This window comes from Leopardus geoffroyi, chromosome D4 (assembly GCF_018350155.1).
Source record: "Leopardus geoffroyi isolate Oge1 chromosome D4, O.geoffroyi_Oge1_pat1.0, whole genome shotgun sequence".
NCBI classification, from domain to species: Eukaryota; Metazoa; Chordata; class Mammalia; order Carnivora; family Felidae; genus Leopardus; species Leopardus geoffroyi.
Genome location: NC_059342.1, coordinates 32,511,765 through 32,535,574, shown reverse-complemented (window position 1 = coordinate 32,535,574; position 23,810 = coordinate 32,511,765). Strand labels below are relative to the sequence as shown.

The window sequence follows — 23,810 nt, the reverse complement described above, 5'->3', positions numbered from 1 at the left end:
ATATAGTGTTAAGTGAAAGAAGATAGACACAAAATCATATGTGCTGTATGATTTCATTTATGTAACATTTAAATATAGATAAAACTATTCTATGGTGTTAAAATTCAAAATAATGGCTGGATTTGAGAAAGAGAAAGGGGGCAGAGCAACTAGGATCCTCTAGGATGCTGGTTATGCTCAATTTTTGACCCAGATGACAATAATTGTGGTAGTTCATCAAGCTATATACTTATGATGTGTGCACTTTTATATGTGTGACATTTAAAAGACTTTTCAACATTTACTGTGTTAATTTTTGTTTATGTTTTATATCCCCTTTCTTACCTTTTGACAAATGGACCACCCAGGTTGTTTTAGCTTAATAAATTAAAAGGTAAAACTTCTCAGCCTTCCCCTTCCTTTCCTGTAACAATTTTTGTTGTATTAGAAAAGAGGAAAACTTGGGGCGCCTGGGTGGCGCAGTCGGTTAAGCGTCCGACTTCAGCCAGGTCACGATCTCGCGGTCCGTGAGTTCGAGCCCCGCGTCAGGCTCTGGGCTGATGGCTCAGAGCCTGGAGCCTGTTTCCGATTCTGTGTCTCCCTCTCTCTCTGCCCCTCCCCCGTTCATACTCTGTCTCTCTCTGTCCCAAAAATAAATAAACGTTGAAAAAAAAATTAAAAAAAAAAAAAGAAAAGAAAAGAGGAAAACTTGAAGGCAAAAACAAGTAGATGGGGAACTGAGCTCCTTTTTCCTTTTAATCCTATCAACACTTATGATTTTAAGCAACTGGAAAAAAGAATTTTAGTAACTGAAAGACTTTTTTTCCTCTCTTTAACTCTCTGTTTCTTTTACATGGATATTTTCCTTTTTGTACTTATTTATTTTTAAGTTTATTTTGAGAGAGAAAGAATGCGAGCATGACTGGTGGAGGGGCAGAGAGAAGAAGAGAATCCCAAGCAGGCTCTGCCTCTTCACAGCACAGAGCCCTGAATGGGGCTCAGTCTCAGGAACTGAAAGATCATGACCTGAGCCACAACTAAGAGTCAGATGCTTAACTGACTGAGCTATTCAGGTGCCTCTTCCTTTTTTTTTTTTTTTTTTAAATCAGGGTTGTCAATAACTCAGAATCCATTGTAATAATTTTATTAGCATAAGTTATTTTTTGGCTTTTCCAGCCATATTATAAACATACTAATATTTCTAACCCTTTTTAGTTGCAGGCAAAGAATATATTAAAATTTTTAAAATATAAAGGGGATGATTTTGTAAATATTTTCTCACATCAGTTTGCTGAAATCATTTCAGATAGTAAAGAAGGCAGCAGGTCCATTTATGACAGCAGATGATAATGCCAACTGTGTGGTAACTAACTGCGTTAGTCTGTAGACCAGAGAGTTTACTGGGGAGATATACTAAAGCCCCAGAACAAAATTATCTGGAGTAATAAGTGTATCTTATTACATATCTAACCATTAAACACCGTATAATTTCCACTGTATTGAACAAATAGATTCCAGTGCACTAAACCAATCTGTAGAGAAGAACTATTAATTATGTCATTCAGCTATTATTGAAATATGCTAGGAAATAGTATTCTCATGTGAATTATAGAGAGGAAAGGGTTTATTTGGTGGAGAAATTATTGTGACTTCATCCCAATCATAATCAAAAAAATTCTAATGGTTTTTTTGATGCATACGTATACCTTGTTTCACTTTTTCAAAGTTTAATTCTTATTTCCCATAAAAAATTGCTTTGGGGTCTCCAAGTTAATCTTAAATGAAAGACAGGCCGCTTTTGTTTATATGGTCATATATCTTTTAAGTACTTAACACCACTTTGGAGAACTGGCATTACCTGCTAAAATTGAACATATACATACTCTGTGACCTAGTAATTTCTCTCCTGGGTATATACTCAACAGAAATACATGTATATATGCATCAAAATACATACTTAGAGCAGTATTCTTTGTAAGTATCAAAAACATATTGCTAAAGATAAAAGGTGGAGATCAGTGTTTGCAGATTTAATAACTATAGAACAAGGCCATTATTTCAGGTAGAGACCAGGTATGTTTTATCTTAGGCCTGCGGTGGCAGCCTTCCATGAATAGGGGCTAGAAGGAAAGTTTTAATGTTCCTGAAGTGTGAAAGGTGGTCCAACCTGACCAGGAGGAGGTAGAAGCCCAGCTGGTGGTTTGTGATGGGCATATCTGAGAAGGGTTGGAATTTGTACCAGAGTCAACTAAGCTATCCATTGTGGTGGATGGAGAGGAATTGTTTTGGCTACTGATTAATACTGCATCAGGGTTCCAGTCTAAGCACATCTCTTCCATTAATGGTCATAGAGCCCCTATAATTTCACAGGATATCCTTCATCATCAAGGGGCAATATACCCCTCTGCCCTTGGGCAATGAGCTTAAGAGATCCCTTCACTGAGGGAGACATGAGCTCTGGTATTGCTATTTTTGTAGTCTCTGATTACAATAGGAAACAAAGCACTTGACATTTTAGAAACGAAATTAATGTATTAGTTGGAAAGAGACCTCAAAATGTCTTCTTGAAGTTGCTTTAACAATCCTTGATTTTCAGAGTATTACCAACTTCTTTTCACTTGTTCCTTTATCAATTTCTGTCTCAGAAAGGTGGCTTGCTTCATCTCTCCAGTAACAGCTCTTTGTATCACAAACAAGTATCCAATTATCATGGGCATTCTTGTGCAGAATAAAATGTTGCTATGTATTTTCATATTCTACAGTTTATTTCTATTTCCCTTTCTCTGTACCTGACTACTCCTAATCTTTCTTTTCTGCTCACATTCTTCCAGTAACATATTCTGCCTGATTAATGAGTTCACTTCTCAGCTTTGTAATACATTTTCTAGGGGTCTCGAAATGACTACAATGAACGAGTATCCTGTTCCACCTTCCTTACGTTTTCTTTCAATCATGAGTGATTGGCATCGGTCAGCTAAAGTCATAAATGGTTTCTCTCCTTGAACTAATGCTAATGTAGCTAGGGCCTTTGTCATATCCATTCCATGTTGTGATGAAATACAAAATATGACCACAAATTCCTCCCATGTTCCTATACAATGTGACTTTACTCTTCCTCCCATCAAGAGGTTGTCTATTTCCCCAACCTTTGAAACTGGGCTGATCTTGTGACTTGCTTTAATCAACAGAATGTGCAGGAGGGATGTTATGTGACTTCCAAAGCTGGGTCTTAAAGGACACTGCAGCTTCTGTTTTCATCTTCTTATGATGCTACCCTGAGACCATCATATAAGGAAACCAGCTTAGCTTACTAGAGAATAGGAGGTCACATGTAAAAGAACTAAGGTTCCCAATGGACAGCTAGCACCAATTACCAAACGTGAGTGAGGCTACCTTGGTCTTTCAGCCCAGTCACCTTCTGGCTGAATGCAGGCAACACCAGCAGATAAACTATCAGCTAACCCAGAGAATTGTGAAAAAAATAAATAAATAAATCACCAATGCTTTAAACCACTAAGTTTTGGGGTTGTTATGCAGCAATAGATAACTGATAGAACTGTCTTCTCTTTCACTTTCTCACCTTGGTGATTCCCCAGCTCTCCATTGTCTAATTCAGAAAATACAATTTCATCCCTATTACTTTTTCCCTCAGTTTCAGAATCAAACTGCACAAGAAAATTATTGAAAACTCTAGCATCATAACTTTTATAATCAAGAGATTCTTTACTCTGATTGGAGACTTCTGATGTATTTTCAGTTTTTCCTGAGCTTTATGTTTGCTCCATCCAACTTCCTCTTCCTGTAGCAAGACAGAGCCTGCATATAACTTTCTCTTCAATGGTTTATAGCTTCCTTAAGAGCTATCTTACCTTTAAAAGGCTTACTGAATTCTTACTCATTATTTTTCTATGAACTTAAAAAGCTTTTCTACAGATTTCTTTACATTTTCTTCTTAGTTTACACCCTAACAAGTGTTTTTTTCCACTGGCTTTAAATTACTTTTTTACTGTTTCTTGATTTTAGCCAGCACCTTCATCAGAGAGATGCATTCCTATTTTGTTGGCTGTTCTCTTCAAGTGAATTCTTTCTTAGTTTGTGAAGCCTTTATTGATATTCTGACATCTTTTCAGGAATTTAGTTTTTTTCCTTTCAATTAAATGTGAACTAGATCCTGAGTTCTTCTACGTTTGGAAATAAGTTTTTCCAAAGACTGTCCCTATTGAGATTGCAGAAGCCTGCCTGCTTCCCCACTCCACCTCCTAGAGGTGATGAAGATTTTACATTAATGAATCTCTTAGCTACTAGGTCTACATCCACTTTGTCAAGTGAACAAAGATTAGCCACAGATCCCATATAGAATGCAGAAAATCTTGTATTTTTTCTTGTTCTAGCTTCCTGTAAAACGAGTACACAAACAACAAAATAAAATAACCGTAAGACTAAAGATGCCAATTCTGGGTAATCCTTGTCATTCATTAACTCAGTAAATGGATATACATTGAATTGTCAAGATGCCCATGATAATTGTATATGCGGTAGATATAGCTTTGCCTACACAACGTGACACCATTGAAAAGGCAGGAGCCCCCACCACTGACAAAACCGTTTCTGTAGACCTAATTTCATTAGCTATACTTAAAGGATTAATTATCTAGCAGCTGTGTTGTCTATTCCTCTTGATCCCTTGTTATTTTCATATTGGGTGATCCTTTGGTAGCACAATTTTTTTCTACAAGAATATCTTTTGATGAAAGCCATATTCGTGATTGATGCTATTTCAGCTTCATTTTTCTTGTTTAGATCTAGGTGTAGCATCCTACTGAAGGATATCACACAAACTCAAACTGAAACACATTCTGTAAAACTACTAAGCTGTATGCTGCAAAAACGCTAATGTCATGAAAGACTAAGACTGGAAAAGTATTCCAAATCAAAGGAAGATTAAAAGAAATAATAACTAAATGCAATATGTAGTCCTGGACCAATAAATACAAAAAAATAATAAATGTCGTAATGGAATTAGGACAATTAATTTGGGATATAGAGTGTAGAGCAGATACAACTATAGAGCACTGATAAAATGAAAGTATTTTATTAATGTTAAGTTTCCTAAGTTTGGTAACTGTACTGTAGTTGTGTGAGAAAATATTCTTTTTCTTAGAAATACACTAAAGTTTTCAGGGGAAAGGAAATATGACTTACGCAACCTAGCCTCAACTGGTTGAAAAAACATAAATGTGTGTGTGTGTGTGTGTGTGTGTGTGTGTGTGTGTGTGTGGAGAGAAAGAAAGGGAGAGAGAGATAAGGCAAATATGGCACAATGTCAAAAATGATAAATCTGGGGCGCCTCGCTGGCTCAGTCAATAGAGCATCTGCTCTTGATCTCAGGGATATGAGTTCAAACCGTATGCTGGGCATGGAGCCTACTTAAAAAGGGGGGGCGCTGGGTGGCTCAGTTGGTTGGGCATCTGACTTCGGGTCAGGTCATGATCTCATGGTTTGTGGTTCAAGCCCCATATCAGGCTCTGTGCTGACAGCTCGGAGCCTGGAGCCTGCTTCGGATTCTGTGTGTCCCTCTGTCTCTGCCCCTCCCCTGCTTGTGCTCAGTCTCTCTTTCTCTCTCTCTCTCTCTCTCTCTCTCTCTCTCTCTCTCTCTCTCAAAAATAAATAAAAACATTAAACATTAGTATTTATTGTCACCGAAAACACTGGTCAATATACAGTATTATTATGTTAAAGAAAAAGTAACAAAGCAATATGTTTCTACATTTGCTTAAAATCTGTACATATAAACAAAGAACAAAATCTTAGAAACTCTATAACCAAATTTTAGCAATGGCTCCTCTTACATATTGGCTATATTTTTCAAAATCTCTGAACCCCACACATATTACATCAGTAATTAGAAAAAATTAAGTCCCCATGATACTCTATGATATGGGAGTTTCTATGGTGGCTTTATTTCACACAATTAATGATGTAGGATTGGGTTTAAGACAAAAAAATATTAACATTATTGGTCATTCCTTGTGGTAGTAGATGTTCAGCAAATTTGCATCAAGTTTATCTGTAAAAAAAAAAAAAAAAAAGACAGTGAGTTCAGGTTCAGGGTAAAAAGTAGTAACTGCACTCTACTATTTCTCTTCCCCTGATCCAGCTAAAAAACCTAGATAGAATGTGTGGAATAGTCTGAAGACAATGAAAAATAAATAATAGCTGGAATTGCAGAAGAACAGAAATCAGTACCAGAGAATTGAGTTGGGTTTATCATCCACCTGCCCCTCCCTGCCCCCACAATTATATTCCCCCCAGGCCTGCTAAAGCAAAAATATCAACATAGTCTATAGGATTCAAATAACACACAGAGTCTCAATATTAATGTTCAAAATCTCTCAGATACAAAGTAAACTTACTTGACATAAGAAGAACCTTGAAAATCTTGGTTTTTACATGGGAAATGACAATGGATATATGCCAAAACTGAGACTGTATACATATTAGAATTACCTGACAATGACTGTAAAGCAGCTATTATTAAAAAGTTTGCCAAGAAGTAAGGGCAAACACTCTTGAAATGAATGGAAAGGTAGAAACTCTTAGCAAAGAAATAGAAAATATAAACAGACACAAAATAGAAATTTTCGGGGGGAGGATTTGGAAAGAGAGTGAGGGAATTGGGGAGATGTTAGTCCAAGGGAACAAGCTCAGCAATTAGAAGATGAGTAAGTTCTAACGATCTAATACACGGTATCATGATTATAGTTAACAATATTGTATTATAACTTGAAAGTTGCTAAGAGACTACCTCTTAAATGTTCTCACCACTGTGTGTGTATATATATATATATATATATATATATATATATATATACACACATATATATAATGTGTATATATATATATATATAATTATGTTGCGTAACACATTATACACCCTAAACTTATACAATGTTATATGCCACTTATATCTCCATTAAAAAAAGTTAAAAAAAGATGAAGAGGATACTTTTAGCAGGTTATCTTGAGAAGCAGTCATTTCCCAGCCACCCTCTTAGCCAGAGGGCAACAGCCCAAACATTCAAATATAAAATAACTATAATTTATCAAAAGGATAAAAATTAAGGCTTCTGATAGTGTATAATGAACTTTGAAGTAAAACTAAAGCATCTTCCCCCAAAATTTAAACTGCCCTAATGAGATGTATATATTCAAACATCTCAGAACAGAGATTTAAACTTTGAGAAGAAACATATCTGGACAGACATTGCAGAAGAGGTGAAAATTTACATAAAGTAGAGGAAACTTGTGGTAAATTCTTTACTGGATTTGATATCTCACTTGAGCACATAGTTTACCATAGCTAACGCCAGCTGTGGCTGGCAGACAACTGTGCATTTACCCAGCTGGGGCAGTGAAAATGAGTCATGAGACATAGGGAAAAAGAGAAATTGGAAAACAAATATACTAGAAGATAGTACTATTCTTTTTTTTTTTTAATTTGTAAATTTTTTTTTAATTTACATCCAAATTGGTTAGCATATCAACAATGATTTCAGGAGTAGATTCCTCAGTGCCCCTTACTAGCCCATCTTCCCTCCCGCAACCCCTCAGTTTGTTCTTCATATTTGTGAGTCTCTTCTGTTTTGTCCCCCTCCCTGTTTTTATGTTATTTTTGTTTCCTTCCCTTATGTTCATCTGTTTTGTCTCTTAAAGTCCTCATATGAGTGAAGTCATATGAGTTTTGTCTTTCTCTGACTAATTTCACTTAGCATAATACCCTCCAGTTCCATCCACATAGTTGCAAATGGCATGATTTCATTCTTTTTGATTGCTGAGTAATACTCCATTGTGTATATATATACCACATCTTCTTTATCCATACATCCATCGATGGACATTTGGGCTCTTTCCATACTTTGGCTATTGTTGATAGTGCTGCTATAAACATGGGGGTGCATGTGTCCCTTCGAAACAGCACACCTGTATCCTATGGATAAATGCCTAGTAGTGCAACTGCTGGGTCATAGGGTAGTTCTATTTTAGTTTTTTGAGGAATCTCCATACTGTTTTCCAGAGTGGGTTCACCAGCTTGCATTCCCAGATAGTACTATTCTTTAAACAAATTAGGTAAAACATTTAAAAATTTGAACTGAAAATACAAAAACTAAACAAGTAAACAAAAACACCTTACAGAAGCATGTAAGTGACAGAGGAAAGAGCCAATGAACTTGAGGACAGATCAATAGAAATTATCCTAATTGAACAACAGAGAAAAAATAAATCCCTTCTCAGACAAATTGAACAGAACCTCATGGGTCTATGAGCAGTACAAAAAGGACTAACATTCACGTCATTGGAGTTACAGAAAAAGAGGAGAAAAACTGTGTTACTATATATATTTTTTTTCTAAAAAATTACCAAATTTGGCAAACGACGACAACTTACAGATTCAATGTCAACAAACCCTAAACAAAAAACACAAATGAGGGGCGCCTGGGTGGCTCTGTCAGTTAGGCGTCCAACTTCGGCTCAGGTCATGATCTCGCGGTCCATGAGTTCCAGCCCCACGTTGGGCTCTGTGCTGACAGCTCAGAGCCTGGAGCCTGTGTCAGATTCTGTGTCTTTCTCTCTCTCTGCCCCTCCCCTGTTCATGCTCTGTCTCTCTCTGTCTCAAAAATAAATAAACGTTAAAAATTCTTTTTAAAAATACAAATGAACGTGAATTAAATATGCTACAATCAAATTGCTGAAAACTAAAGACAATATTTTTTTAAGTTTATTTTTGAGAGAAAGACAGACAGACAGAGCGTGGAGGGGGGGGGAGGTGGGCAGAGAGAGAGGTAGACACAGAATCTGAAGCAGGCTCCAGGTTCTGAGCTGTCAGCGTAGAGCCTGACGTGGGGCTTGAACTCACAGACTGTTGAAATCATGTCCTGAACCGAAATCGGACACTCAACTGACTGAGCCACCCAGGTGCCCCAAGACAATCTTGAAGATAGCCAGAGACTAACAATGTATTACTAATAAATAGATAGACAAAGATTCAAATGACTGTGGAGGCAGAAGGAGTATAAGATTTTTTTTTAATTTAAATTCAAGTTAGTTAACACAGTATAGTCTTGGCTTCAGGAGTAAAACCCAGTGATTCATCTCCTAAATATGACACCCAGGGCTAAAGTGCCAAAAAGAGGGGTGCCTGGGGGTTCAGTTGGTTAAGCATCTGACTTTGGCTCAGGTTACGATCTCATGGTTTGTGAGTTTGAGCCCAGCATTGGTCTCTGTGCTGACAGCACAGAGCCTGCTTGGGATCCTCTGTCTCCCTCTCTCTGTGCCCCCCCCCACTTGCTCTCTCTCTCTCAAAAATAAATAAACATTAAAAAACTCATTTTAGAAGTTTAAAGTGCCAAAAAGAGAAAGAAACAGAAGAGATGATAACTCAGAATTCTGTATCAAGTGAAAACATCCTTCAGGAATGGAGATGAAATAAAGACATACCCAGATAAAAGGAAACTAAGAGAATTTGTTGAAAAAAACTGCTCTTAAAAATTTCTAAAGGAAGTTCAGATATTAGGAAACTAATGTCAGAGGGAAACTGGGAACATCAGAAAGGAAGGAAGAATAACATAAGTATAAATAGAATAGATTATTTTTTATTTGTTTAAAATATTTTTTATGGTTGAAAACAAAAATTAAAACATTGTTTTAATGAGTTTTCAATATACATAGACGTAATATGTAAGATAAATATAACATAAAAGAAGAAAGGTAAAAGAACCTAAATGGTGGGTCCATTTGAATGATAAAATACTGATTCTAAGGAAACCGAAAAGTTAAGTATGTACATCAAAATCTCTGGAGCAACTTCTCCACAAAACTATACAAAAAGATACAGCTAAAATGCAATCAATACATTAAAATGGAATACCAAAAACTGTTCTAATTTTCCAGATGATAGTAGGGAAGGGATAACCAAGGAATGAAAAACAGAGAAAATAAAGAGAGAACAAATAATAAAATGATGATAAGGAATTGAAATTTAAATATCAATAATCATACAACTCTAAATGCTCTATACACATCAATTAAAAGAGATTGTCAGAATAAATTAAAAAACATGACCCAGCTATATGCTGTCTACTAGAAAGTCACTTCAAATATAATGATATAGATATGTTAAAATTTAAAGGGTGGGGGGAAATGTAAACTCTAATAGAAAAGGAGGCTGGAACAGCTATATTAAAGGCAAAAGTGGACTTCAGAGCAAAGAAAATTACCAGGTAGGTATATTAGTTACTTCTTGCTATATAATGAAGTACCCCCAAATTTAGTGACCTAAAACAACACACTTTTATTTTATTTCTTTTTTTTTTTTAAAGAGAGAGCAAGTACAAGCAGGGGAGGGGCAGAGGGAGAGGGAGAAAACCTTAAGCAGGATCCACGCTCAGTTCAGCGCCAGATGCAAGGCTTCATCTCACAACTGTGAGATCATGACCTGAGCCAAAATCAAGAGTCAGATGTTTAACCAACTGAGTCACCCAAGTGCTCCATAACACACATTTATTATCTTACAGTTACTGTTGGTCAGGAATCTCCTTATGGCTTAGCTAAATTTTGTGCTTCAGGGTCTCTAGCAAGGCTGCAATCAAAGGTCAGCTAGGGCTGTGGTCTCACCTGAAGCCTTAACCAAAGAAGGATCTGCTTCCAAACCCACTCATGATGTTGTTGGCAGGATTCAGTTGTTCCCAGGCTGTTAGAGTGAGGGCCCCAGTTCCTCACTGGCTGTTTGCCAGAGGCCAGCCACCCTCAGCTCCTTGCCATATGGGCCTTTCCATAAGGTTGCTCACGGTATGTCATCATCAGAGTAAGGGCACAAAACAAAAACAAAATAAAACAAAACCCAGAGAGAAAGCGCAAGCAAAAAAAAAAAAAGTCACAATAATTTATAAAACTAATCTTGGAAGAGATGGCTCATCATTTTTTTGCCATACTCTGTTCATTAAAAGTGAGTCACCAGGTCCAGCCTATATTCAAGAGGAGACGATTACATACAGGTGCAAGTAACAGGAGTTGGGAATCGTTAGGAGTCATTTCAGAAGCTAGGTACCACTAAGGAACATTACATAATGATAAAAGACTCAATTCATAAAGAAGACATAAAAATCCTAAATGTGGGTGCACCTAACAACAAAGCTTCAAAATATATGAAGTAAAAACTAAAAAAAGTGAAAGGAAAAATAGAAAAACACACAACTATAGATGGAAATGTCAACATTCCTATCTTGTTGATAGAAGGGACACTGAAGGACTGAACACCATTAACCTGGATTTAATTGACATTTACAGAATACTCTATCCAACAACAGCAGAGTACATTTTCTTTTCAAGTGTACACGAAACATCCATCAAAGATTTGTGATAAAACAAATGTGTGTGTGTCTGTGTATGTGTGTGTGTATGTGTGTGTGTGTATGTATGTGATAAAAACAAATCTTACGGGCACCTAGGTGTCTCAGTGGGTTAAGACTTGAACTCTTGGGGTGCCTGGGTGGCTCAGTCGGTTGAGCGTCCGACTTCGGCTCAGGTCATGATCTCACCATCCGTGAATTCGAGCCCCACATCAGGTTCTGTGCTGACAGCTCAGAGCCTGGAGTCTGCTTCAGATTCTGTGTCTCCCTCTATCTGCCCCTCCCCCACTCATGCTCTGTCTCTCTCTCTCTTCTGTCAAAAATAAATTAAAAAAAAAAAAGAGTTGAACTCTTGATCTCTGCTCAGGTCGTGATCTCATGGTTCATGGGATTAAGCCCGCTGTTGGGCTCTACCCTGATAGCATGGAGCCTACTTGGGATTCTCCCTCTCCTCTCTCTGCCCCTCCCTCATGCTCTCTCTCTCTCGATAAATAAACATTAAAAAAATGTTAATAAATTTCCCCCCACAACTTCCCTGCCCCCAGATCTTAATAAATGTAAAGGGATTAAGATCATTCAAACTGGAGTGCCTAGGTGGCTCAGTCAGTTAAGCATCTGACTCTTAATTTGGCTCAGGAAATGATCTCACAGTTTGTGATCACATGAGATCATGGTCATGATCTCACGGATTGAGCCCCACATTGGGCTCTGTACTGACAGCATGGAGCCTGCTTGGGATTCTCTCTTTTCCTCTCTCGCCCCTCCCCAACTCGTGCACATGCTCTCTCTCTCACACAAAATAAATAAACAGACATTAAAAAAATAATCATTCAAACTATATTCTCTGATCATAATGGAATTAAAATAGAAATTGGTAACAGAAAGATAACAGAAAAATCTCTAAACACTTGGACATTAAACAACATACTTCTAAATAGTTCATACATCAAGGAAATTTCAAATTAAAAAAGATTTTAATTTGGATGAAAATGAAATTTGAGTGAAACTGGAAAGTGTTTTAAACTAAAGGAAAATGAAAACATATGACAAAATTTGTAGAATGCACTTAAAGCAGTGTTTAGGGGAGATTTTATAGCATTAAATGCCTATATTAGAAAAAAAAAAAAAAAAGAAAGCCTTAATACTTAAGCCTTAAACCTTAAGACTTAAGAAACTTAAAAAAAGAAAAACAGAAAAAGAACAAAATAAACCCAAAGCAATCAGAAGAAAAGAAGGGACAAGAGCAGAAATAATATTGAAAACAGAAAATCAATATAACCAAAAGTAGTTCTTTGAAAAGATAAAAAAAAATTGATAAATTTATAGCAAGATTGAAAAAGAAAAAAGAGAGAACTCATGAATTACCAATATCAGAAATGAAAGGGGGTTTACTGCTACATACTGGAGGTTTGTACACTATTTTCAATATTTCAAAAACTGTAACAGGCATTATGGAGTAGATGAAAGAGCATGAGCAGGAGTTAACAGCAATGTGTACAAATCCTGCTTTTACTAACCAGCTGTGATAGAAGACCAATTACTTCATCTTTTAGGTGTCAATTTTCTTATATGTAAAATGGGTATTGTAATATTTTAACTCAAAAAGCAAAAATAAGGTTTAAATGAAATTAAAGTAGGTAGGTAAAGAGCCTAGAACAATAGAATGTACTCAACAAACTCACACTTTCCGATCAGGGATGACATTTACCAGTAATAAGGAAAACAAAGGGAATGTGTTTCCTTGTTTTTATTACCAGTTATAAAAATTCATTGGTAGGTAATTTTTATATTTAAAGTTTTCCTGTACCACATTACCATGCTGATCAAGAGCTCTGGCATATCAATATATCTATCTAGTATCTCTATCTCTGTCTCTATCTCTATATACAACTATAATTAAAACCAAATGGGAATCCAAATTTAATGCTATTTTTGATCATTTTGTTTGACAATTTAAAATTTCAAACTTCATATCCATAGGGAAGAAGAATTAACCATAGGATTAATGTGCCCAATAACACGTAATTCTGTAAAGCCCACACTAGATGGCAGATTTTAGACAGGATTTTCTGGGTCACAAATTAATTAGGGTTTTTTTCTACAATCCTGCAGCCTACTCAGTTGACACAGAATCCCAATTTCCTCTTCGTAGGTGAGAGTTGAGATATTTTGGTACTTGAGATATTTGGAAACCTCACTGCCTGGTAGCCAAATTAGAAGAGGCAAGTACTGGGGAGACTGGGTGGCTCAGTTCATTAAGCATCTGACTCCAGCTCAGGTCACCATCTCATGGTTAATGGGTTTGAGCTCTGTGTTGACAGCTCAGAACCTGGAGCGTGCTTTGGATTCTGTGTCTTCCTCCCTCTCTGCCCCTCCTCCACTCATGCTCCGTCTCTCAAAAATAATAAATAAACATCAAAAAGGTGGGGGCAAGTACCTAGGAGAGTTTCAATGGGGGGAGAAAAGAAACAAACACCAATCACTGAAACCCATACAGCCAGATCCATTTCTGCAGTAGTTTTTACTTTCTTGAAAAACCGGAAGGAGGGGGGCGCACCTGGGTGGCTCAGTCACTTAAAGCATCTGACTTCGGCTCGGGTCATGATATCATCATGGTCATGATCTCATGGTTCACGAGTTTGAGTCCCACATCGGGCTCTCTGCTGAAGGTGCAAAGCCTGCTTGGGATTCTCTCTCTCTCCCTCTCTGCCGCACACACTCTCTCTCTCAAAATAAACTTAAAAACAAAAAGCTATATGCTATATTTTATCACTGCAATTTAGGAGAGAGAATGTATTAGTTAAGAATCTGAATCATTTTTATGACTTCAATCAATTTTTTAATGCAACTATCTTTTATCTTTTCATTTTTTCTTTCCTCTCTTTTATGTTAACCATGTTTTGAAGAAGTCTTTAACAAGAACATACTGTGTATAAAGAACTTTGTATAAATGCAGGATGAGGGAGGTAGAAGTAAGGGAGTGGGAAATGGGTCACACATTCTAAGCAACCCTCTCTCCTTAAGGATATTGTAGTCCTGAAGAGAAAATAAGACAACTACAGAAATACCACAGGGCAGGTAGAAAGTGAGACATGTGAGATTTTATCAGATGTAAAAGAGAGGATTATCTCAATTTGGCTGAGTAGTAAAAAGAAAGAAAGTGAAATATATTAAGGAATGTATGTATATACATACACACATATATATGTAAATATATGTGGATAGACATATATATATGGCAGTTATTGAGCTAGGTGGTTTACATACATGATTTAATTTCATATCATTTTTACTGTTTAGAACTTTCTTACTTACAATGCCCATTTATCAGGAGTAGTAACTGAATCTTAGAGAGGATAAATAAACTTGGCAAGTTTCCTGATAGGAAGCAGCAAAATCCAGGATTGAACCCAGGTCTGTATGCCTCTAAAGACTGTTCATGGGGGGGAGGGGGTAGCATCAGCTACTGTTTTTATTTTTGAAAATGGCTTACTGTATTTTTCAGAAATAGAAACTTTATGTATAGTCATTGTAAGATAGAAGAATTGTAATACATTGGGAAGGCAGGAAACAGACATCCAGGCATAGCATGGACATAAAATGGAAGCAGAGGAGAGAAATGATGAGCATTCAGGCTGCCTGGAATGGGGCTACCTGTGATTGATCCTAAGTTCTTAGACCAATAAATGCTTTGAAAGAGAGGGGAAAAAAAAGACAGCATTCAAATCTACATAAGAACCAAATCTGTGTCAATACATCTGCAGATTATTTCTAGAATCTCTCCATTTGACCTTGGTGTCCTGCTTTTCCTGAGCCCCTATTCTGGCTTTCCCAATGGCCTTTGCATTATGATACATTCACCAAATTCACAGAGGTGAACATAGCAAGTCCTAAGAATGCTGGTACCAATGTGTATCATTTCTTCTCAACACAAAATGTTTGAGTTCCTACTGCAGGTGGGCCTGCCCCAAAGATGTACATGCCAACATGAGTGAAATGGAGGCCAGGCCTCATAATTATATCTTACTTGAGCCTCTCTTAAATTTTCTGTCAAATTATGAGCTCCTTTGGAGTTCCTTTGTAATTTCTTGTAGTAAAGAAGACTGATTAAAATAATAGACCTGATGTCAGACATACCTGGGTTCATGTCCCAGTTCTACTCCTTGTGAATTGTGGAAACTTGATCATATAGGCTTTCTGTGAACCTCAGTTTTCTTCTCTGTAGAATGGGGATAATAATAATAGCAGCTTCTGATGACTTAATAAGGCAAGTTGAGTGCTTAGCATAATACCTGCCATCTATTAAGTGTTCAATAAATGGTTGCCAACAAATGAAGGATGATGAATGAGGGCCAGAAGGAAAAGTCACAACACAAGCCTTATCCTTGTATCTGAAAAATTGAGTTTTATAGATAAATAGCAATATTGGATTAATCATTGTCTCCATGAGCTTTTCGGTGGCTCATAACTATATGTGCCACAGCCTTAGGCTGCCTGCTCCTGACAGCACCAGGATCATTCCTCACATGTCTGGGATGTGTTTAGTGCTCTCCTCAGTGTGACCTCTGACTAGTACCCAATCCCAAAGACCTTGAATGAATTTCTGCAACCCTCAAATGGCCTTCTTTCACATTGACTTGGTTGACATAGAAGAATGTTGGTGGTAGAAGGGGAGCTATGTGTCCTGAATGAGCAAGTAGTCATGAAGTAATTGGTGAGAAAACTCTTTCATTAGCTAGATTCTACAAGGAACAAAATAAGTTAGGCCACACTAAAGTATATATCTTAATTTCAAATGGAGATTGTAACCCATAGTGTGCAGCCTCTTACCCCTTGTTCTTGGGTAAGAGTCTAGTATCCACAGGGTTTAGATAGAAGGAGTCTACAGCATGGAAGGACTTTGCAGTCTGAAGTTGGTGCTTCAAAGGAACTACTTCTATCACCATAGGCTATAGGCAAGGGACCATTCCATTGTCTCTCTGACCTTGTCGCCTACCTTTCTTCCCTCTCTCACTCTGCCCTAGCCCTCATGACCAAGCTATTCTTGGGTCTGCAATTCAGGGCAATGCACTTCTTTCAAAATTTTATCTCTGGACCGGACCAAAGATCGAAGTACAGTAGAACCTTGGATTGAGAGCAACTTGTCTGTGAGTGTTCTGCAAGACACAAGGAAACGTTTCTAATAAATTTTAACTTGATAAATGAGCAATGGCTTGCAATACAGGTAGTACGTGATGCCAAACGTCACATGATCACAACTGAGCCAATGATTCTCTCTCTCTCTTTCTGTGGAATTGTGGGTTATCGTCTCCCATGCTCAGATGCTTGGTCTCAGGCCACAGTGTTTGGCAGAAATCAGTGATTTTTCAGAACATTGGAAGGTGTCTACAACTGGCACTAGAGTATTTTTTGTCACTTCAAAGCACCTATGGACAGTCCTTTGCTTTTCCATACAGGAGTAAGCTTAGGAATGTTTTTTTTTTTTTCATTCTAGGCCAGGCTGCCTCCAGATACAGACCCTTTCCTCTGCTGCCTTATTGCCAGTTCCATTAAATGCAGTATATGACAAGAGTTTATTAATACTGTACTGTAGTCAACATCCATGTGAATGTATACAATGACCCCCATGTAGAAAAAGGTTGAAAAGAAAGGCAGTAAGAAGATGATTATGGTGGAAGTTAATGAAATCATTGAGAAATATGAACAAGGTATGTGAGTGGCTGAAATTGCAAGATTTTATAAGTCTATATTGACCATTTGCACAGTATTGAAGAAGCAAGAAGAAATAAGGGGGCTAGATGCAGCAAAAGGAGTCACAAGAATATGAAAGCAATGGCCATATGTTCTGGAAGATATAGAAAAGTTGCTTCTGGTTTGGATAAACAAGAAGTAACTAGCAGGTGATACTGTGACCGAGAAATTTATCTGCAAGAAGGCAAAGGCCTGGTACAGCAACCTCATAAGTAAACTGCCACGTACAGCAACAGAAAATGAAGAAGTCTTCAAGGCAAACGGGATGGTTTGATAACTTTAAGAGGAGAAGTGGCATCCATAGTGTTGTGAGGCACAGAGAGGCTGTGAGTTCAGACACTAAGCAGCTGAGGAATTCACTCCTAAGTTCCAAAAGATCATGGTTTCTGAATGTTACCTGCTAGAGCAAGTTTTTAACTGTGATGAGGGGGGCTTTTTTGGAAAAAGATACCAAAGAGGACCTACATTACAGAAGAAGAGAATGCAATGCTCGGTCACAAATCCATGAAAGACCATCTCACCCTCATGTGTTATGCTAATGCAAATGGGGATTTCAAAGTCAAGCCTTTGCTTGTGTATCATTCCAGGAATCCATGAGCCTTCAAGAAATGCAAGGTGCAGAAGAGCCAGTTAAACGTTATGTGGAGGTCCAACAGCAAAGCTTGGGTTACTCATATCTTGTTTGTTAAGTGGATCAATGAGGTCTTCGATCCTGCAGGGAAGAAATAGCTTTTAGAAAAGAGTCGGCCACTCAAAGCCTTGCTGGCTATGGATAATGCTCTTGCTCATCCTCCAGGCTTTGAGGCTGACTTATTGGAGGAATTCGAGCTCATTAAGCTCAAATTCCTTCCTCCTAACATCACTCCAATCCTCCAGCCCATGGATCAGCAGGTCATTTTGAATTTCAAAAAGCTTTAAAGCAAAGCACTATTTCAGCGATTCTTCGAGGTGACTGAAGGAAAAAAACCTTACCCTCCGAGGGTTTTGGAAAAATTATTTCCATATTAGAAACTGCCTCAAGTTCACTGATAAAACCTAGGATGGGGTCACCAAGAGAACCCTGAATTCTGCTTGGAGAAAACTGGCCTGATTGTGTTCTTGGACATAACTTAGAGGGGCTTGCTCATGAACAGGAGCTGCCAGTTGTCAATGAAATTGTGTCCTTGGGGAAGACCATGGGACTGGAAGTGAATGAGGACAACATTGAAAAACTGGTGGAGGAACATGGCCAGGAGCTGACCACCAACAAACTGATGGATTTGCATTGTGAGCAACAGCAAGAGGTTACAGAGGAGATCTCATATGCAGAGGAGGAGATAAAGGTGGAGGAATCCCTCACTTCAAATGAGATTAGGGAGATGTGTAAAATGTGGGAAACAGTGCAAAATTTTGTAGAAAAGCACTACCCAATAAGGCTGTAACAGTGCAAGCGATGAATCTGTTTAACGACAATGCAATGTCACATTTCTGCAAAATCCTCAAAAGGAGGCAAAGCAAGTGTTATTGGATAGGTTCCTTGTTAAAGTTGTACAAAAAGAAAAAGATCCATTGACCCAATAGATAGCAATGATTCCGTCAGCGATAGTGAAAGTTGTCCTACATAATTACCCTCCTCTCTCTAGTCTCTCTCACACCAGCCACGAAGGTTTTCAAACATAAGTGCAGGTTAATTTGTTTATTTTTCTTTATATTTTGTATTTTCTTTATTATTTTATGTTATATGACAATATTATAATAATTTTATATGAATATTTTTGGGTTGTGAAACGAATCTGAGTTTTCATTATTTCTTATGGGGAAATTCACATTAATATACAAGTGCTTTGGATTATAAGACTGTTTCTGGAACAAATTATGCTCCCAAACCAAGTGAGCTGCATTTAGTTAAGGCCCATGTTCACATTACATTACTTGTACTTGTTATAAACTGGTGTAGGGATACCTGGGTGGCTCAGTTGGTTGAGTGTCTAATTCTAGATTTCAGCTCAGGTCATGATCCTAGAGTGGTGGGCTCCACGCTTAGTGTGCAGCCTGCTGAAGATTATCTCTCTCTCTCTCTCTCTTTCTCTTCTCTCTCTGTCTCTCTGTCTCTCTCTCTTTGGGCACCAGGACATTCAGTCTGTTGAGCATCTGACATTGACATTGAACTTGCTGCTGCCAGAGCAGAGCCTGCTTCGGATCCTCTGTCCCCCTCTCTCTGCCCATTCCCCGCTAATGCATGCATGCCCTCTCTCAAAAATAAATACTAAAAAAAAAAAAAAATCTCTCTCTCTCTCTCTCTCTCTCTCTCTCCCCCTCTGCCTACTCTCTATCTCATGCTCTCTATCTAAAAATGAAAAAAATAATTTTAAATAAAAATAAATAAATAAATTGGTCTGATGCCTTCTTAATTAACTTGAATGCTATCTTACAAACTTATTTAGATGAGCCATCATAAAAAAATCATTCTCAAAACTTTCTAAGGAAATAGATATTTATCAAATTATAAAAATAATATAATCTATTTTAATTTTAAATTAAGTATTCAACAGGTATTATCATGTTAAAAACTATAAAATGATATACATGGAGGGGCGCCTGGGTGGCTCAGTCGGTTAACCGTCCGACTTCGGCGCAGGTCGTGATCTCGCGGTCCATGAGTTCGAGCCCCGCGTCAGGCTCTGGGCTGACTGCTCAGGGCCTGGAGCCTGTTTCAGATTCTGTGTCTCCCTCTCTCTCTCTGACCCTCCCCCGTTCATGCTCTGTCTCTCTCTGTCTCAAAAATAAATAAATGTTAAAAAAAAATTTTTTTAAATGATATACATGGGCAATATATAGTCTGGTTGTTTCCTCTGATCTCTACAGTCTTGCTATGTGTACCCAGTTCCCATTTCAACATCACCAATCAATTCCTTCACCTCTATAACTAGTTTCTTCTGTGTTCTCCCAGAATTCTAATATACATATATATGCATACACTTACATATTGGAACTATAGAATGGTTGCTGCACTTACTTTTTTTTGACAATGAAACTTTAAAAAAATTTTTTTTTAAGTTTTATGTATTTATTTTGAGAGAGACAAAGACATCATGAGTGAGAATGGGGCAGAGAGACAGAGGGAGAGAGAGAATCCCAATCAGGCTCTGTGCTGCCTGTGCAGGGCCCCGTGCAGGTCTTGAACTCACAAAACAAGATCAGGACCTTAGCCCAAATCAAGACTTGGACGCTTAACCAACTGAGCTACCCAGGTGCCACCAAACATTTTTTTTAATAGGATAAAATTCTTTATTTTTTTTTAAGTTTATTGATTTTTGAGAGAAAGTGAGTGGGGGAGGGGCAGGGAGCTGAGGAGAGAGAGAATCCCAAGCAGACTCCATGCTGTCAGTGCAGAGCCCAACGCAGGGCTCAGTCTCACAAACATTAGATCACAACCTGAGCTGAAATCAAGAGTTGGGCTCACAACCCACTGAGCCACTCAAGGGCGCCAACAATGAAAATTGTTCAAATTACAAACTCAATTCCTTGAGTATATTTCAAAAGATGTAATATTTTTCTTCATTATAAATTTAAAAAGTTAGAAATTAACTTCAAATAAATAAGGAAATAACAAACAAATTACTTTAAAAGTCACAATCATATATGCATTGTATCCTAGAAAAGAGGGACAAGTCAGGTTCCACTCACTTTCATGAGTTTCATCAAATACTGGACTTATTCAAGGGTGGAGAGAAAAGGCAAATTTCAAAAAGTAGAGTATGTTATTAAATGAGGCATTTGCAATATGCTTTCTTAAGAGCATCAGGTGAAGCCTATGTTTTCTAAACTAAATCTAGGAAGTAGAATCAATCTGTCCTCTAAGTCTGCTCACTGGTTAATGAATGAAAAAACAAGATTTAAAAACGACAACAAGACACCAGACACACTGCCAAAAAAGAAAAGTTAAACACTAAGATGTCCCAGATTATTCTCCAGATACAAACCAGTGGGCAGTTTCAAAAACTGGAGCCAAGAATTAGTCTGTTAAAAAGTCATCATGAGCACACCTTACTTTTAAACATACAAATTTTTTGTAGTAATAAAAACCAAAACTAATTCTAATCACTTTTCTGACATTACTCAACTATAACTAGTCTTTAAACTGAATTGGGAGGAGGAAGCAGGCCACACCTCTTGGGCCTTGGACCTTTTCTCTCACACAAGTGCATATGGGTGAGTCCAGAGCATTTGTCATGATTGCTGTCAAGCAAGGCTGAGAGATTCACCTGGTAAAGAAAAATGAGCCTGTTTAGATAAGGTAGTTTCTTACACAGACAACAATACTAAGATCAGCAAAGGTGCCAATTCACTGTGTCCCTTGCCCCATCGGATGCCAAAACAGAAGACATCAGATAATGCAACATGGGCAATGGGGAGCTCTGTTTCTGATAAGCCAATGTCATACTCAGCAGTTTGGAGTATTATAGTATATGTCTATACCCTATAGCATACATCTACCCTAAAGTTGGGGGAAGAGGGGAATTTCGAGGCAGAAACACTTATATCTCACTAGAACCTGGAAGGTAATGAGAAATTGTCTCATCACAGCCTCAAGGGAAGATAAAGAGGTGGGTAAGAAATGGCCATGTTCCTCACAAGCCTGCCATTCTCTCCTGTTACGGAGCACTCTACCAAAACTTAAATGAACTGAGCATAAGCCTTGTCTATGGTCTTGTCTGAATGAATACACAAAAGGACACTTGCACAGAGCAGTTACCATATAACTCTACCTCCTAACCTTTCACATCACCAACCAAGCTCTTTTTACAATATAGGCCACCCCACCAGATATCCTAATAGGCAATGTAGATTCAACAATCAGTTAAATTCAGAGCAGGTGCAATAGTATGTAAATAGGATGAGGTTAAAGGAAATCCAATCAATGTCCAGAAAGTTGATCTTATTCTGTTGTCTTGAGTGCAGACTGTTAACTCCTGGAGTCAGAAGCTACTGGGATGTTTCTGAAAGTTCTTAGATTAATATTTCTCACTGGCCATCCATCACGTTGAGGCTGGTAGTGGCCATCTCCATTAAATTGGCCAGATATGGGGTGCCTGGGTGGCTTAGCCAGTTAAGCGTCTGACTCTTGATTCCAGCTCAGGTCATGATCTCATAGTTCATGAGATAGAGCCCCTCCTGGGGCTCTGTGCTGACAGTGCAGAACCTTCTTGGGATTCCCTCTCTCTCTCTCTCTGCCCCTCCCCTGCTCATGTGCACACGCGCAACATACTGTCTCAAAATAAATAAACATATTTTTAAAATAATAAAATAAATTGGCCAGCTGCTCTGTAGACAAGAACTGAGAGAGATTAATTATTCCTTGCTAACCCCAAGTCTCCCCAGCAGCCAAGATTGTTGTTGTGCTGCTATAGCCATATGCTCAGTATTAGTCCCCACAGCAATAATGTCACCCTTTTACCAGTGCTCCCATGTCTTACTCACACCATATGTCCAGAATCATTTCCAGGTGGCTCAGCAGTTTCTTTCTTGCCCAACATGTAACACCCTAGAACACCTCCCATCCTCTGGGCCAGACTAGGAGCACTTTAGAGTTGTCATTCCATATCCATGATCATTATCATCATCCATAACAGTCCAAATCCAGGAAACTTAGTTTGGGAGCAAAACAAAACACCAAGTTAGATTCTTCCACTCCCTGGCTCTTCTTTTATATTCACAAACCCCAGTACCCCAGTTTCCCAGGAAGTAGACATGGAAGCGGCGGGGGGGGGGGGGGACGAAGAATAAGAGGATTAATTACGTAGTCCATTTGCCAAGACCAGTGCCCCAGATTATGTGTCCTTGAGTTCCACTTGCTACTTAAGTGTGTAGTTAGCAGTTTGGGCATGTGTGCCAGGCTTCCTTGGTCTCAGGTGCTAAAATCACAACAGCTTATTTTCACGCCCAGTCCTGACTTGTAAATGGATTGCCATTCCCTCTGTGATAGTATATCCATGTGGCTACAGTCCTTACTTGGGAAGTTCAGGCCAAATCAGCTTGTTGATTGCATTTCTGTTTATCCTCCCACAGTCCTTTCCCATAGGCATCCACATGGGTTGTGAACAGAAGGCATGGGTCTTGTGCATTCTTCTGCCATAATATTTGTCCCCACCAAGTCTGAGACTTGATCATCTAATTTTCCTACTGCCATGTCCCAGACTATACTGCAAGCCTACTGACTAATGTCATGAGTCAATGAAAACGTAACATTTGGGAGGTGTTTTTAGAGCAAGCACCACAACTCACACCTATACCCAATGAGCAGAGTTCCCTTTTCCATGCATAGTTTTCATTTTTTCTCATTTGTTTATTTATTTTTGGAGAAAGGGACAGGCAACATGAACAGTGGAGGGACAGAGAAAGAGACAGAAAGAATCCCAAGTAAGATCCACACTGTCAGAGCATAGCCCAATGCAGGGCTTGAACTCACAAACCGCAAGATCATGACCTGAGTTGAAACCAAAAGTCATATGCTTAACTGACTGAGCCACCCAGGCGCCCCTCATTAGTTTTCTTTAGAGCTGCACAGCTACAATGTCATAGTACAATCCTGTTGGGGTGGGGGAGACCCAAACTACCCACCAGATTCAAATGACTCACCAGGAGAATGGAAAACACTCACCATATAGTTAGTTGTACTCACAGCTAAACTTGTAT

The 23,810-nt window shown here is 38.2% G+C and overlaps 1 long non-coding RNA gene across 1 annotated transcript; it reads right to left on the bottom strand.

Annotated features, from left to right (window-relative positions):
* Positions 1 to 5,655: 5,655 nt before the first annotated feature.
* On the bottom strand, positions 5,656 to 23,520 carry LOC123592463. Its single transcript, XR_006709789.1, has 4 exons — positions 22,596 to 23,520; positions 17,657 to 17,847; positions 15,522 to 15,603; positions 5,656 to 6,046 (listed from the first exon to the last, which is right to left on the bottom strand). It is a non-coding gene; the product is annotated as an uncharacterized LOC123592463 (long non-coding RNA).
* Positions 23,521 to 23,810: the final 290 nt, after the last annotated feature.